The following is a 17,976-nucleotide window of genomic DNA, read 5'->3' as shown; positions in this document are numbered from 1 at the left end:
CTCTGATTCTGTGCCCTCCTAATAGCTTCCCTCACATGTGCACATGTATATACCATATGTGGGGTCAAGAACATAGAGTCATCTAAAAACAATACAACAAATTAAGAAGAGGTCCTTTGAATTTAGCATTTGCATATCAGGGAGACCATGTACCATTTGTCTTTCTGATCTTGGTTTATTTTGCTCAACATGATTTGTTCTAGTTCCATCCATTTCCCTGCAAATGCCATTGTTCTGTCCTTTCTAATGGCTGCATAATATTCCACTGTATATAGGTACCACAATTTATGGATCCATTCATCTGTGGTGGGACATCTGGGTTGTTTCCATATCTTGGCTGTTGTGAACAGGGCAGCAATGAGCATGGAGGTGCAGGTGTCCTTGTATCCTGGTTCCTGTTGCTCAGGGTAGATGCCTAGGAGTGGTATGGCTAGGTTATATGGCATATTTATGTTTAGTTTTCTGAGGAACCTCCAGAGTGGTTGTATTAGCTTACGTTCCCACGAGCAGTACAGTAGGGTCCTGTTTCTCTGTGTCCCCACCAGCATTTGTCATTGTTTGAAATTCTCTGTTTTGATTTAACATGTATTTGTTTAGATGAACATTTTTTCATATAGATGTTTTGATCTGCACTCTTTTATTCTCCAGGATTATATAGGCATATATATAGTCATCTAAACATAAAACACTTATCACAGTGAATTGCAAATATATGATTATTTTTGATTATGAGGTAGTTAGTACTTCATCAGAGAAGTAAGCCTGAACACCTAATTTACTCTTTTCTCCCTAGTATATGACCCACCCACATATGCACTTAAGAAATATTTGACAAGTGTAAAAAGTAGTGAGTACATGTTAATAACCAAAGGTTATATATAAGAATAGACTAAAAGTTTACATACACCCCTCTCTAGGAGAGTCATAAGTTGTGAGTGCTCTTCTTTAGCACCTTTCTTCTCCCCATTTCATTGCTAAGTGAGGGTTAAAATCTAGCTGAGACGATTCCTTTTACCACCAATCAAGCAAAATGTAGTCCATAAAAGAAAGTTTATATAGAAGAACAGAATGTTGATGCATCCTCAGGCTTTGAGCAGCAAAAGTTACTGCCAGCAGACCATGCAGGTTACTTACAGCCAGCATCAGTCATTGTTCATTGAAGAAATGTATATTGAAAAAACATTAGCCTAGTACTAATGACTCATGCCTGTAACCCTAGCTACTCAAAAGTTGAGATCTGAGGATTGTGGTTTGAATCTAGCCCACATAGGAAAGTCTGTGGATGTGTGTGTGTGTGTGTTTGTGTGTGTGTGTGTGTGTGTGTGTGTGTTTGTATGTGAGTTTGGGGCTTGAACTCAGGACCTGGGCATTTTCCTGAGCCTTTTTGTGCTCAAGGCTAGTGCTGTACCCTTTGAGCCACAGCGCCACTTCTGGTTTTTGAGTGGTTAATTGGAGACAAGAATCTCATGGGGATTTTTCTGCCTGGAATGGCTTCAAACTGTGATCTTCAAATCTCAGCCTCCTGAGTAACTAGGATTATAGGCATCAGCCATCTTCTCTAGGCTCTGTGAGATTCTTGTCTCCAATTAAAAACACAAAACCTGAAGTAGAGATGTGGCTCAAGTGGTAGAATGCTAGCCTTGGGCAAAAAAGCTCAGGATCAGCACCCAGGCCCTGAGTTCAAGCTCCAGGTTTATCGCACACAAAAAGCAAAAATTGTAGCATGGTACTGGTATAAATAGCTTTTGCATATTGCTGAGAATTATACTGTTAACATAGTTAAATGTTTAGTATTTTAGTAATTAATTTTCTTAGTTTAATTCTGTGCCAGTAGTACTTACAAAACATAGTGCACAGGGAGAAAAGCTATTGTTTTGTTGAATATAATTGGTGTTCTCCTATGTAACACATACTGTAGCAAGAAAGATTTTATAAAAGCATAATTATATCCTTAGTTAATTAGTTATTAGCCATTTGATAATAAGCATAATAAGTTCTATGTAAGATTCTGAAGATTTGATGCTAGACAAGTAGAAAATGGTATAAATTCTGTGCTGATAAAAAAGATTAGTGAGAGTATAAAGAGCACAATATGGCAACATAGTATGTGGTAGTGAATTTGTTAGAGCAACACTGGTATCATGGAAGACAAAATTTCAACAAAATGAGGCTTCATATAATAGATTCTTTCTCGCTGATAAAAACCCAAAGGGCAGTGGACATTGAGAAGGATTGATTTTCTTCAGGCCCCAATTCAGGGACTCATATTAATAAACCTTCGGAAATATTTGACACATCTTTTCCAAGGTCTCTTTGATAGTCTTCATCCACACAGTTGTTAGGGAAAAAAAGGAAGTATTTATATCAGGGTACTGCTGGATGCCATTTTTCTGTCTTTGTATGATAACATTTCAGTTTCAGGGAAAGCTTATTTGAAGAAAGGATTTTTAACATCAAATCTGTAGGATAAGGGAGAGCAGAGAAAAGATTTTTCCAGGAAATGGAAGTGAAGGGAAAATGCTAAAGAAATATGCCACTTTCTTTTTCATTAATTTAATTTAATTTTATTGTAAAGATGATGTACAGAGGGGTTCCAGTTACATAAGATAATACGTACATTTCTTTTTTTTTTTTTTGCGTAAATTTCTTATCAAGCATTGTTGCCTCCTCCTTTGTTTCTCCTTCCTATCCCTTCCCATCTCCCCCACCTCGTCCTTGTCCTCTCCGCACCCCCCACTCCCGCCAAAGTTGTAAAGTTCGTTTTTTCTTTTTCTCTTTTTTTACTGTGAAAATACCGACAAAGGGGTTACAATTACATGAGCAAGGTAATGAGTACATTTCTTATGCATTGTTGCCTCCTCCTTTGTTTCCTCTTCCCATCTCTTCCCTTCCCCCCTCCCCTCCCCCCCCCCCCCCCCCCCCCCCCCGCCCAAGTTGTAAAGTTCGTTTTTCAACATAACGACTTATCATCTCATTGTTGCAGTGGGTCCACCTGTATCCCTATTTAAACGGTTTGTTTCTGCCCTTCCCCTCTACAAATTATACCAACATCAAATACAGTGAAAACAGGGGTTATATCGTGGGGGAGGGACATACAAAACAACAAAGAAATCATCTTATAAATACATTAGAAACAATAGCAAGAAAGAAAAAAACCATTTCAGTCCTTATCTTGGGGTTCATTTCGCATAACATCAACTTATCTGACCGTTTCTGCTTGTCTCAGACATATACTAGTTATTGCAAATAAGGGAAACCATGGGACCTATGTTTCTTTGGGCCTTACTTCACCTAATATAATTTTTTCCAAGTCTTTCCATTTCCTAACAAATGGGGCAATGTCATTCTTTCTGATGGAGGCATAGAATTCCATTGTGTATCTATACCACATTAACATTCTATTTCATATAGAGGTATTTTGTATATATTTCACATTTTCATGATATATTCATATAGAAGTACTCTTTTTGGCAGTGATATAACTGAAGTAACAGAGATTAATACAAAAGCAGAAATAAAATATTTCAAATTTTGATATGCCCTTTGATACAAGCAAAAGCTTGAGAGTACAGGTATTTTAATCATCATGAATAATGTGTAACGAATTTTAATACATTTTAATGAATTTAATCTCTATTTTGGAAATGATGGAACAGAGGCAAGAAGAATGTAGGTAAATATTCAAAGTCAAGTGTTTGACTAAATACTTAAATATAGATTGTAGCTACTTCTTCAATTCAATTTTTATATTTTAAATATATAAATTTGGCTTCATGTATACTTTTAAATAAAACTTGATTAGATCAAACCTGAGAGACACAGCTTCACTTACTATATTCATTGTTACATATTTCCCATTATGTACTCTAATATTGAGAATAATGCTTTAGTAGTTTTTAATAAGTCACTAGTGAGCCGTTAATCAATTTTTCTACCTCTCTAATTAAAAAATAACTAAAATGATTTTTTTTTCTAAAATGATTTTTGAACCCAGATTTTACATGGAAAAAGACATTTTATTTTATTTTTAGCTGTCCCTTTTTATTTATTTATTTATTTTATTTTATTTTTCATTGTGAAAATAACATACAGAGAGGTTACAATTACATGAGCAAGGTAATGAGTACATTTCTTATCAAGCACTGTTGCCTCCTCCTTTGTTTCCCCTTCCCATGCCTTCCCATCTCCCCCAACCCCTTCCCCCCTCCCTGTCTCCCCTTCCTGTCCCCCCCTTCATATCCCCCTTGTCCCCCCTCTGTCCCCCCACCAAAGTTGTAAAGTTCGTTTTTTGACATAACTTCTTGTACATCTCATTGTTGCAATGGGTCCATCTGTATCCATATTTAAACAATTTGTTGGAAAAAGAAATTTTAATTTAGAAAGATTGAGCCAATACGATGGAAGATGGAAGGATAGAACACATAATGTATTTTTTCTCATATCTATGTACACATATGTTATATGTACTATTCTATTTGTAGATCACATTTCTAGCCTTACCTCTTAAATGATGAACGCTTCTCTTTTTTTCCAGTCCTGGGGCTTGAACTTAGGTCCTGGGCCCTGTCCCTGGGCTACTTTTGCTCAAAGCTAGCACTCTACCCCTTGAGCCACAGCATCACTTTTGGCTTTTTCTGTTATGTGATACTGAGGAATTGAACCCAGGGCTTCATGCATGCTACTAAGCACTCCACCACTAAACCACATTCCCAGCCAAACACATCTAACTAGTAGAATTATGTCTTGTAGTCTAGACAACTTTTATTCTTTCTCATTTTATTTATCTTGTCCTATATTCTCTGTTCTGCATTATCATTTTCTTATTTCAAGAATTTAATTACAGGAATATTTTATTAGTTCCTTATACACTTCAGCTTTTCATTTAATTTCCTTCTTAACCCATTACATTACTAAAGAAGCTTTATACCTGCTAACAATGTGCTCACAATTGTTTCCTTCTCGCTTTCATAACAACCCTGGAGTTCTTGAGTGCTATGTAGCTCTGCTAGTCACTACCCAAGTGCTTCATTTATATCTTTGTTCTATATTCTGTCTGATCTAGGGTGACAAGGTCATGTTAATCTTGCTGATTTGGGTCAAATTTGAAAACAAATACCCCTTTGAGAAGAAGCAAGGATGTTAAAAAATATTCTGTATGGCCATCATTTAAATTATATACAGATATTGTCCAATTTCGTTTGTAATTAGAAAAGAATTTACATGAATTTTTATAGTTTACTAACATCATCCCAAATGGTTGACCTGTGGCATTATTGTTTAAATATATTTCTAAATAGTTATTTAAATTCCACTGAGATCTGATGATATTTAAATTTCTTCTAGGGGCATACTTATAAAGCACTCAGGAGTAGCTTTTTGGCAGTACTGGGAGTTGAACTCAAAGCCTCATGCTTTGTAGATAGGAACCCTATGGCTTTAGCTATAACTTGAGCCCTTTTGTATGCTGGTTATTTTGGGGTCTCACTTCCTGCTTAGGTGTACGGGTACATATCTGGGCTTCTTGCCATTGCTAGAATGTCAGGCATGTATCACTGTGCTCAGCTCCTGATTTAGAAGGGGACTTATGATCTTTTCTGTCCAGATTGGCCTCAAGTCATGATCCTTCCAATCTCATATGCACAAATATCTAGTACTATAGGGTCCAGCCATTGGCACCTAGTTCTGATCAGTCTTTTAAACTGACAGAATAATCTGTTTCTTAATATTGCTAGTAAATAAGTTCAGTAGTTGTTTGACTAGGGAAAAACAGAGAAATGCCAGACCAGATAAAATAAAGTTCACTTCTAGGAAATGAATTTCCTTTAGGTGAGAGATGCATCAGTTATACTTCACATCTTGTATTTCATCAATTTGAATGGATGGAGGTTTAGTAACTCTTGAAAGCTGGACTGTGCCAAAAAGATATTACATTTTCTAGGAAATATTTTATTCTACTATTATGAGCATTATTCCTTGAATAGAATGAAGCATGTTCAGGAGAGAGAGCTAACAATTAATAAGAACTGTGTATAGAGTGAAGACTTTTTATTTAGGATATGATTACTTTTTCATCAGCTTAGACTAAAATGTGGTATATTCAGAGAGAAATCTTGATATTTTATTAAATCTAGGGATATTTTGGGAGTGTTTATCATGATTGTTTTCTGAAGATACTTCCTCATTTTTCTCTTTTCATTTTATGCCTAGCTAAATTATTTTGACAGTAAAAGGCCTTACAGAGATAAACATATACTGTGGAACTAAATACAACAGTCTTGTTAAGGACATTGAAACATTTTGACTACACAGTACTTTGGCAAAAGCCTATTCACTTCATATAATTCTCTGACATGATGCTGCAAAATCTGAAAGATTTCCCAGAGTGCATTTTGTTCCATATCTACCAACAATCTCTTAGACTGAATTTGAACATTTTTCCTGACCTTCAGATTTCTATATTACTTGATTGCTGATCATAACAAAACTTTTACTCTTGTAAATTCAGTGAGAGAATTCCTATAACTCTAATATGGAAAACAGTAGTGATCAAAGTTATAGCTTGATGTTCACTTCCAGTGAATTGAAATCTTATGTTACTTCTGCTAGCTATGGTTTATTTTAAACTTAGTATTTTGAGACACTATATTATACATGTTATATATTTCTGATTATTTAAACCTTGGAATAAATATTATTATGCAGTTTTGTATACTATGTAACTGGGATACAGAAAATTGAATTGCTTTTTGAAGTTCCTAAATTAGTAAATAAATATGCTAAATTTAAAACTCTCAATCCTATGATATTTGCATCATTTTCATCAGATAATAATAGTTTGGAGGAAAATTCTTTTTCTTGTCTAGCTTCAGATAAGACAATAATATCTGGCTAGTATCTAGATTACAGCTTTTTGAGATCAATAGGTAGAAAACTCAGAGAAGCTAAACAGACTCCTAATACAAAGAAACTCTGAGATAATAAATATGTGATATTTGATCACAAAGTATATGATTATTTTACTGTGCAAAAATAGATAATAAGTGCAGCAACAATAAAGAATAATGAGGTGGACTGTGTAGAAAGCATCCTAGAATGAGATGATTTCTAGATGTAAAATAAGCATAATGAACCATGTCAAAAATTATGAAGTGACTGCAAGACAAGCCTGTGTGTTATCAAAGTATTAACACGAAATAAGGATACTAACAAGAAAAACATGTATTAATGTGGTTTGGAAAGAAGAGTGATTAGAATATATTTGGTAACTAGGACATATGGATTTGTATAAAGACTGAGTAAAAACAATTGTCATAAAGCCTTTTTGGGAGATTATCTTACATATAGCTAAGATCAAAGGTAATTTGTTTTAGTGTAGTTATATCAGTACAGTGTTAGATATATCTAATTTTAGTCATTATTTCACACCACCTTAAATATTATATATTATTATTTTTATGTATTATGTAGCTTTAAAGGATTGCTCTTGGGTGATAAATGAGGTAATTGTTATAAGAAAATATTACCAAATTGCTAATATGGTAAAAATAAAATCTTGTCTTTTGTCCATTTATCTCTGAAACAATTGGGTAAAAGAGAAAAGCCCAGAACAACTAATTATGTGAGATCACACAAGGAGAGAGACAATGGCCTTTTTTTTTTTGTCAGTCATGGATCTTGAACTCTGGGCCTAGGTGCTGTCCCTCAGCTCTCATCTCAAGGCTGTTGCTCTACCACTTGAGCTGCAGTGCCACTTCCATCCTTTTCTGTTTATGTGGTACTGAGGAATTGAACCCAGGGCTTCATATATGCGAGGCAAACACTCTACCACTGAGCCACCTTCCCAGCCCCATAATGGCCATTTTTATTGAATTAAATTGATACAGATTACATCAATTACTGAAAGGTTGTATTATAAAAAGAAATGGTTTTGTGCTGGACTCACCATCAATCAAAATTCCAGATGCTTACCTACTAATTTGATTATTTTAAACATATCAACAATACAATTCACTTAAAATATTTTAATCTGATGGTCAAAACCACAATTAGGTAATAGAAAATAAGATAGACTCACAAAAATCATGAATTTTCCGTGTACATTTGTCTAGTTTTCACATTCAATGGAGGTAAATGAAATAGACTAAGGGAAATAAGTGTTATATAGTGAAATGATTTCAAGGGAAATATAAAATGCAAAAGTATTCAGAGGATGGAATTATTTAATTATTTTGATTAATGTTTCTTAGACATTCAACACTGATATTTCATAATAGCATACTTATGTTTTTTAGAGAGCTATAAGTAATTTAAGGTATCTGGATTCATTATAAACAGTATTTATTCTGTTCATATTATCAAAACCAAGAAAAAAGCCTTTGGTATTTCAATGGATTCTTCTGAATATATTTGACTTATTTCATCTAGAAAGCTATTCCTTTATACTAAAATTCATTGCAGACACAAAAAAGATTTAAGATTAAGGAATCCATAGAGATGGAAAGAAATAAGAATTTTCAAACAAGCATCTTCTAAAAAGTTGAATGACCTTTTGACATGGTATTTGCCAGCAATTTTTCCACAGTAATATAGGAAGCTGAGAAATCGCAATAGCTTTGAAAACTTTCATCGTGCTTTTTAAAGCCTGCTCTGATGTTCAAGCAAATTAAATTTCTGTTTGGTGATTTCACTGCTGTCATTTTTCTTCATTGATAAAATATGAAAGAACTGAGCACTGGACATTAAACAGCATCTGTTTAAACAGCAATGCCCCCATTATCTTTTAAAGTTTGTGGGCATACATTAGGAGGAGGGGGCTTTTGTTTCCTGCATTAACTGGACTGTTACTTTGGAATACTTCTATTTGGTGCGGTTTAATAATGTATCTAGTGTATCTTATAGGTAATAAAGTTTATCTGGACTTATATCTCAGCCACCTATACTATCAGAAAAAAATGAATTTAGATGGAAAAATGTGTCTGTGATTGCTTTGACAATCAGAACACAAGCATGAGAGATACAAAGATAGGGCTGAAAGTACAATAAAGACTACCTATTGTAAATTGAGTTGGACTAAACAAGATTGAACTGAACAATGAAGAATCTTTGGTATGTAGACTAGATGAAAAGATCACTAATGTAGAGGTGGATTTGACTTAATGAAGGAACCTTGTTTGCACAGACACAGATAAGTCTTGGAGTCAGGGAGTTCCATTTTTTTCAATATGTGTATTTAGAAGTAATACATATAATTAAAACTAGTAGCTTCCTCAAAATAGTCCAGGGTACAGAGTTAAACAAAATTAGTAGATGTGATTTAGAGTTATATTTATCTATGTAGCCTAAAAGTTATGGACAGCAAGAGCTACTTACTCTACAGGTTCTGAGAAATTTAATGCAGTTAGGTAAGAGTTGCTGAATTCTAGACACTATCTGCAGGCCCTAGATCTCATTGATCATACAGCTTGAGACCTACTACCACTGGAATTTTCTTCAATTTTACAGTTGATTTTTTCTATGTTATATGAAGAAATCATGACTTGGTATATATATTTTGTACATGTGGATAAAGCTCACATTGAAGACATAAATACTTGTATGTGCTTTACTATATAAATGATGTATTAATTATATGGATTATCTTACGATTTATTTCAAATGGTGAATTAGAAAAGGGGAAGCACAGCCAGGCGCAGGTGGCTCATTCCTGTAATCCTAGTTATTCAGGAGGCTGATATCTGAGGATCACGGTTCACAGCCAGGCCAGGCAGGAAAGTCCATGAAACTCTTACTGCCAATAAACCACCAGAAAACTGGTAGTGGTTCTGTAGCAAGGATAATAAAGGAAGAAAGAAAGAAGAAAAGGGGAAACTCTTGAAGCACTTCATCATTTTTTCTTTAATGAAAAAAATAAAGATTAATAATTAAGAGAAGTAACAAAAACATCTCCCATTTGGTTAAAATCTGTGAACCATAACATATTCATAGTATTAATGTGAATAATTTGGACATATTCTAGATCTTATCTCATGCAGAGTTAAGTCAAAACATATAGAAGTTTGCTTGAACTATCATTTCTCACATTAGCTTTCCTTCCAAATACAAATACCTGGGTTCATTCATGAAAATATGGACACATAAAAACACACACACACACATACACACACACACACACACACACACACACACACACAGACATCCTAGAATTATTCTCAATTTAGATTAGAACCAACCCTGCCTAAATTCTCCTTAAATTCACAAATAGCAGAACATTTTTATGGCAGAAAATTTACTTAAAGACCTGGAAGGAATGTCCATTTTTCAAATTCAAGTAACTGAATTTAGCATATACTTTGAGTGAATTATGCTAACTTCATGCCACTAAGGAAAAAAAGGGTAAATTGAATATAGGAAATGAAAACTATCTGGAATTGTTTTAAATTATATGAAACAAAATACAGAAAAAGATAGTATGCGACTTTCTATTATGTGGATTTTAATAGTTCTTTGCAAAATATTTGCAAAGAATCTTATGAAACTATGAGTCTTACAAAACTATCTCCTGACTAAAACAAAAGTAAATCACCTTATTTTGTCATAGGCAAGATGATGGCAAAATTTCTCCTGGCACTGGGCTTTCACTATTTCAGAGTAAATGGAAATAGATTTATACACACGATGGAATGAGAGATGTAATCAGTATACCACAGTATCCTCTGTGCTTCTTGTGATGACCAGGTTTAACTATTTCTCAGAAATAGTTAAAAAATAGAACAGGCCTAATGAATACTGTGAATTTTTATATAAAGACCATAATACTGGCTGAAAATATTGAAAAAAACAATAAAATTGAATAAATGAAAGAAGACAATAATAACTAAGTGGAGAAGGAAAGAGAAAAAAAGGAGGAAGGAAAAACAAAAGAGAAGATAATGAAATTAGAGAGGACATGTCTAAAGAGTAAATCCTCCCTAGTTCCTAGTAATGTTTGGTGCCAGAAAGCTAAAGCATTAGAACTTATTTTGATCCAGGTATTTCTGTATTCAGTGGAGATAATTATAATCCACCCTGCCTAAGTAACTGATACTGTTATCTAGTTTATTTTGAGTCCCCCCAAATGTAGACACTTCAATAAGGATTTGCATGCAAGTGGTTTATTTGAGATGTGATCTAAGGGAATCTGACAAAATGGGGAACTAAGAAGAAGAAAGGAAGGATAAATTAATATGCAAGTAAGAATCTTGGAATTTATCCAATGAGGAATTCGGAATCTTGAATTATATTTATGTGCCAACTCTCATCCCACAGTCCTGGAACACTGCATTTGAGAAGTGAATTTACTCAATGACATTTGTGAATGCCCACGTCCAAAGAAGAGATACAGGAATACTTAGATTTGCACAGGAACTTGAGACCACATTGGCTTTATCTAAAACTATAAAATATTCTGTTCTCACTTAACATCATTTTATATGGTCATATGTCCATAGCTTTTGACCTTTTCTGCTTGTCTTAGACTTATACTAGTTATTGCAAATAAAGGAAACCCTGGGACCTATGTTTCTTTGGGCCTGGCTTACTTTACTTAATATATTTTTTTCTAATTGGTTTTTTCTTTCTTGCTGTTGTTTTTAATGTACTTATAATGTACTGTGTGATTTTTTTTTGTTTCTTTTGTATGTTCTTCCCCCATGGCATAACCTCTGTTTTCACTGTATTTGACATTGGTGCACTGCATCTTGTATATACATTTTTCTAATTTGGGGAGGGGAAGGGAAATAACAAAATGCTGAAATAAGGATACAGGTTGATCCATTATAACAATGAGATGTATAAGACACTATGTTGAAAACTAACTTTACAACTTGGTGGGGGAGAGGGAGGAGTTGGGGAGGTGAGGAGGGAAGGGATGGTAGGGGAAATACAAAGGAGGAGGCAACAATGCTTGATAAGAAATGTACTCATTACCTTACTCATGTAACTGTAACCCCTCTGTGCAGTATTTTTACAATAAAACATGAAAAAAGAAGCTAAAATAGTCTGCTCTCTTACAAATAAAATTTTAATGGTTATAATTTAGACTTTATCTGTGCCTTGAGATTTATTTCAAATCATTATGTCTTCAAAATAATCTTTATAAATCTGTCATGTAAGAGCATTTTTTTAATCCAGTACAATGTGGTCTCAATGAAGGCATTTTTGGACTTTTCTACTTTTACTTTTATCATTCACTACTTAGAACATCTAGCTCCCATTTATTGTCCAGTAAATATTCTAGGAAATGAATATTTTTTGCCGCAAACAACAGAAGTCAAAATCAATATAGATTAAGCATGAGAAAATGTATTATATAAGAAGTCTCCAAAAGTTACTTGTGTCTTCTGTTAGACATTTTCCTGGCTCTATTCTTGTTAATGTGTCATTGATAAGACCAGGAACTTAACAAAATACATATCTAAGAAACACTAGATGAAAAGAGAATGTTTCTGAAAACAAAAGCATAACATTTAAAGAGCTTTCCCAGAACTTTTCCCAACATAACTCTCCTTTGTGTTTTAATGTTCTAAATCCCATTACATGTCCATTTCTAAAACGAATGCTAAAAAAAGAAGGGATTATTCTTTCATCTGTCATCCTGAGACTGTAGCCAAACTCTCCAGAAGCATATGAGATACAAGGTACCTTGGAGTCTTCCAAGGGATAAAGGAGGAGCAATAGAGGCTGATAAGCAACTATTAACACATACTTATACACATTCATATTGCTAAACTGACAGGATGTAAATAAATGTAAAATAATTGAAATTTATTTATCATGATAGACATTAACTCCTGGTGGTAAGATTGGATAAACTGTCATCATTTCCCAAAGTAGCATGTATACTTGTATACACTTCACAATGTAGCAACGTAAACACACATAGGATGTATGTATAAATGTATGCCAACAATAAGAATTTTTGTCTTGGACCTATGCAAAAGTAAAAATGGATTGAAAAATCCATTGAAAATTGAAAGTATTTTTCTTGCAAGTTAATTAAACCACATAATCAGTCACAGTCATTTAAACAGCATGATTGTTGGAATAAGAGACAAATGGAAAACATTTTGTGGAAGAAAATATTTTTCATATGACTTTTTTTTTTGTAAAGATGTACAGAGGGGTTACACTTACATGAGCAAGGCATTGAATAATTACTTGTCCATCATTATTACCCCTTCCCTTGTTGTTGTCCCTTCCCTCCTCCATCTCCCCTACTCCTTCCCGCCCCCACCCCCAAATTGTATAGTTCATTTCTAATACGTTGTCCTGTGGGTATCATTGTTGCAATGTGTCATCCTGTGTCCTTGTTTCACTGTTTTGTTATTCCCCTTACGCTCCCCAGATTAGACAAATGTATATACAAGATGCAGGGTATCAAAATCAAATACAGTGACAACAGGGGATATACTATAGGGTGAAGGACATACAAAGGAAACAAAAAAATCACATAGAACATTTAAAACAACAACCATAACAAAGACAGACGTCTTGTGGCCATATCTTGGGGTTCATTTCATTGTCATCATATTATATGGTCATATATACGTAGCTTTTGAGCTTTTCAGCTCATCTGATAAGATTATCCTATATTTGCACTAATTATTGCAACCATGGGACCTAAATTTCTTTGGGACTGGCTTACTTCACTTAAGAAAATATTTTTGCTGAATATACAAGTAAACGTGATAAAAAAGAAACTCCCCTTTAAAGGAGAAAATGCAATTTAGTTACTAGGAAATGGGGCAAAAGTTAAGGACATTTATTTCAAATGCATAAAATGGAATTGTACATTTTATATAATCATCTTTTTATGCTTAATATATTATAATATTTTATATTTATTTCTGACTTGCCTATGAATTTAATCAGTATAAGGACTGTTTTATCTTTTCTTCAGTTCAAAGCCTATTTCCTGTCATGCAAATATTTGTTGCAGTAGATCAAATTAAATAATTTATTTTATAAAACATACAGTCAAGTACTTAATAGGATTCTAAAGTTTTTGAAATTTTTCTAAGAATGTTTAGCTAGTGGTAATGACTAACATTAATATTTTCATAATAATTCTCACTATTTGTCTTTATAATAGTGTTTTCAGGGTAATGAAATTGTAGAAGATGAAAATGTTCTGGTATTCTCTCCTCTAAGATCACTTTACATATATTTGCATATAATAAATTCTCCCATGACTCATATTTATTTCATAAATACTGTAATATTATTAGTAATTACTAAATTCATAATTATTTCAAGACATTCTGCAAAGTCAATATAATTAGTAAAAGACCTTTCTTCCATCATTGTCTATGCCAATGCAAATGAATTAGGCTCCAGTATCTTTTTTGGTAATTTTTATTGGCTTATTAGCATCTATTAATTGTACAAAGGGGATACTTGGTGATATTTTGATACATGCACACAATATACTTTGACAGAATTTATTCTATTAAGCTTTCTTATTGCCACTCTTTCTCTTTTTAAACATTTTTTATTTTAGTGGCATTAGGGTTTCAACTCAAGGTTTTAGTTTCTTTGCTAGCACCCTCCCACTTTAGCCATCCCTCCAGACCTACTTTTTGCTGGTTGTTTTCATAGATGAGTCTGATCCTTCTCAGATCGCTGCCTCCTCAGTAGCTAGGATTACAGACATGCGTCATGAGGGCTGGGCATTTGGTGATATCACATCCCTTTCTTTTTTTCTGTTATAGTTAGCATTGTTGTTAGTTCTTATTTAAGGTGCTGGCAGGATTCTCTGGTGAAATTATCTAATCCTGGATTTCTCTTGCTATTTCTTGCTATAATCTGTTTAGGTATCCTCTTGGCTTAATTTTGTTAGGTACTATGCATTTAGGAATTTACCCATTTCTTCTATATTTTCCAGTCTACTTGAATGCAAAGTTCAAATGTTTCTTAATGATCCACTAAACTTCTTGTGGGGGGGTGGTTGTGGGGCTTGAACTCAGGGCCTAGGCACTGACCCTGTGCTTTTGTGCTCAAGGCTAGCACTCTACCAATTGAACCAGAGCTCCACTTTGAGCTTTCTGGTGATTAATTGTAGGTAGGAGTCTTAGGTACTTTCCTGCCTGAGCTGGTGGTGTTGAACTGTGATCCTCAGGTGTCAGCCTCCTGAGTTGCTAGGATTACAGGTGTGAGCCGATGGCACATAATTGTAAATTTTTAAATGGTGGCATTGGGTTTGACTTTTTATTTTTTTTTTTACTATATCAACATCTGAAAGAATATCCTCTCACTCATAATTTTGCCTGGTCAGTACTTTGATATTTATTTACTGTGTATGAATGACTAGTTATCAGTGTATCTGTAATAGTCTTGAATAAGATCCTGAAGAGTTACTAATTCTCTTCTAATCATGATTTTGGGTAAGAGTTTGCAAGATTACTTAGTTTCCTGATCTATTGAAAGAGAAAATGACTGACCCAAAACATTTTTTCCATTAGAGTGCTTTGTTGCAAAAAATAGAAATTGCAGAAAATCACTTGTTAAATTGAAAAGAAAATGTTATTTCAAATAAGCCCACCCATATACAATAAAGCCATTTTTAATTTTGTTAGTTTTAATATGTACACAAATCTATTTTTTTGTAGGTTAAAAAATAAATAGCTAAAGCATGTGTTTCTCTGTTTTCAAGTTGAATTTCTTTTTTTGGTTTTTAATTAACTTATTTTTATGTTTTTTTATTATTGTGAAAATAGGATATAGAGGGGTTACAATTACATGGGCAAGATAGTGAGATTGTTACCTCCTCCTTTGTTTCCCCATACCATCCATTCCCCTCTCCACCCCCACCCCCACACCCTCCTACCACCCCCCCACACCCCTACACACCACCCCACCAAAGTTGTAAAGTTCATTTTAATTTTTATTGTTATTGTAAAGGTGATGTACAGAGGGGATAAATTTACATAAGTCATATAAAGAGTACACATCCTTTTCTTTTTTTGAATCATCACAAAGCAATGGAATTTATAGTTGCTCAAGAAATATTTGCTTAGTTTCCTAGAATAGCATGAGAAGGTACTGTGAAGGGGTGTATTAGCACAATAGAAATGGTGCACATCCTTTCCAACAGTGTCACCCCTTCCCTTGTTCTCCCCCAACTTTTTCTTCCCATCCCCATCTACCCACAAGATCAAATTTGGTGTTGTGAGTATAAATTATAATTGAATCCGACACTCTTACTGCTAAACGTTGTTTAATATTCAGATGGTGGTAAGTAAACACCCTCAGAGTTTACCATAAGTTAAATGAAGCCTGGATCCTATTGAAAATATCCATTTTTCTGCAGAGAATACATTTTGTATACTGACATTAATGAAGATCTTTAAGGTCATACACTTTGGGCCTGGCTTACTTCACTTAATATAATTTTTTCTAAGTCTTTCCATTTCCTAACAAATGGGGCAATTTCATTCTTTCTGATGGAGACATAGAATTCTGTTTTGTGTGTGTGTGTGTGTGTGTATGTGTGTGTGTGTGTGTGTGTGTATCAATCACATTTTCTTGATCCATTCATCTACTGAGGGGCATCTGGGTTGGTTCCATATCTTACCTATGGTAAATAATGCTGCAATAAATATAGTTGTGCTTGTAGCTTTAGTATGGTCTTGTTTGTGATCATTTGGGTAAATGCCCAAAAGTGGGATTGCTCGGTCATAGGAAAGCTTTATGTGGAGTCTTTTGAGGAACCTCCGTACTACTTTCCAAAGTGATTGAATAAGTTTACACTCCCACCAACTATGCAGTAGGGTTCCCTTCTGGCCACATCCCCCCCAGCATCTATTGTTAATAGAATTCTTGATTCTATCCATTCTAACTGGGGTGGTGGTATCTCAATGTTGTTTTGATTTGCATCTCTTTTATGGCTAGAGATGTTGAGCATTTCTTCATGTGTCTACTGGCCATTCTTATTTCCTCTACTAGTATATGTCTGGGACAAGCAGAAAAGGTTGGGTAAGATGATGTTAAGCGAAATGAACCCCAAGATAGTGACACAAGTGGTTTATTCTTTCTTGCTATTGTTTCTAACGTATTTATAAGGTATCGTGTGATTTTTTTGTTGCTTTGTATGCCCCTCCCCCACGATATAACCCCTGTTTTCACTGTATTTGAACTTGGTATAATTCGGGGAGGGGAAGGGAAAAAACAAATGGTTTAAATAGGGATACAGGTAGACCCATTGCAACAATGAAATGTATAAGACTTTATGTCGAAAAACGAACTTTACAGTTTAGGTGTGGGGGGGGGGGCGAGGGGGGCGGGGTGTAGCTGAAGAGGTGGGAAGGAAAGGATGGTAGGAGAAAAACAAAGGAGGAGGCAACAATGCTTGATAAGAAATCTACTCATTAACTTGCTCATGTAACTGTAACCCCTCTATACAGTATTTTCACAATAAAAAACTTATTTTGAAAAAAAGGTCATACTCTGTGTTAAATGCAATGTTGCCCTACTTAGGACATTATACATAAAATATGTACATTAGTAACTTATGTGCACATGTATGTGCAAAAGTATTTATTAGTAAGCAAATTAAGTATTATTGTTAAACAATTTAAGACGTTTATCCAAATGTATACTTCTATCTAAAACAAGAGCAGTAAATCTTTTTTTTTTTTTTTTTTTTGGTCAGTCGTGGGGCTTGAACTCCAAGCTTGGGCGCTGTCCCTGTGCTCTTCAGCTCACGGCGAGCACTCTACAGATTGAGCCACAGTGCCACTTTTGGTTTTCTCGTGGTTTATTGGAGATAAGAGTCTCATGGACTTTGCTGCCTGGGCTGGCTTTGAACCGTGATCCTCAGACCTCAGCCTCCTCAGTAGCTAGGATTACAGGCGTGAGCCACCGGCGCCGGGCTAAATCTTTTTATAAAGGTAAAAATATACTAGACATGAAAAGTTCTGTTCCGGCCTACAATTGTTTAGG

This window comes from Dipodomys spectabilis, unplaced genomic scaffold (genome assembly GCF_019054845.1).
Source record: "Dipodomys spectabilis isolate Male_0828 unplaced genomic scaffold, ASM1905484v1 ptg000324l, whole genome shotgun sequence".
NCBI lineage: Eukaryota > Metazoa > Chordata > Mammalia > Rodentia > Heteromyidae > Dipodomys > Dipodomys spectabilis.
This window is presented reverse-complemented; position numbering follows the sequence as displayed.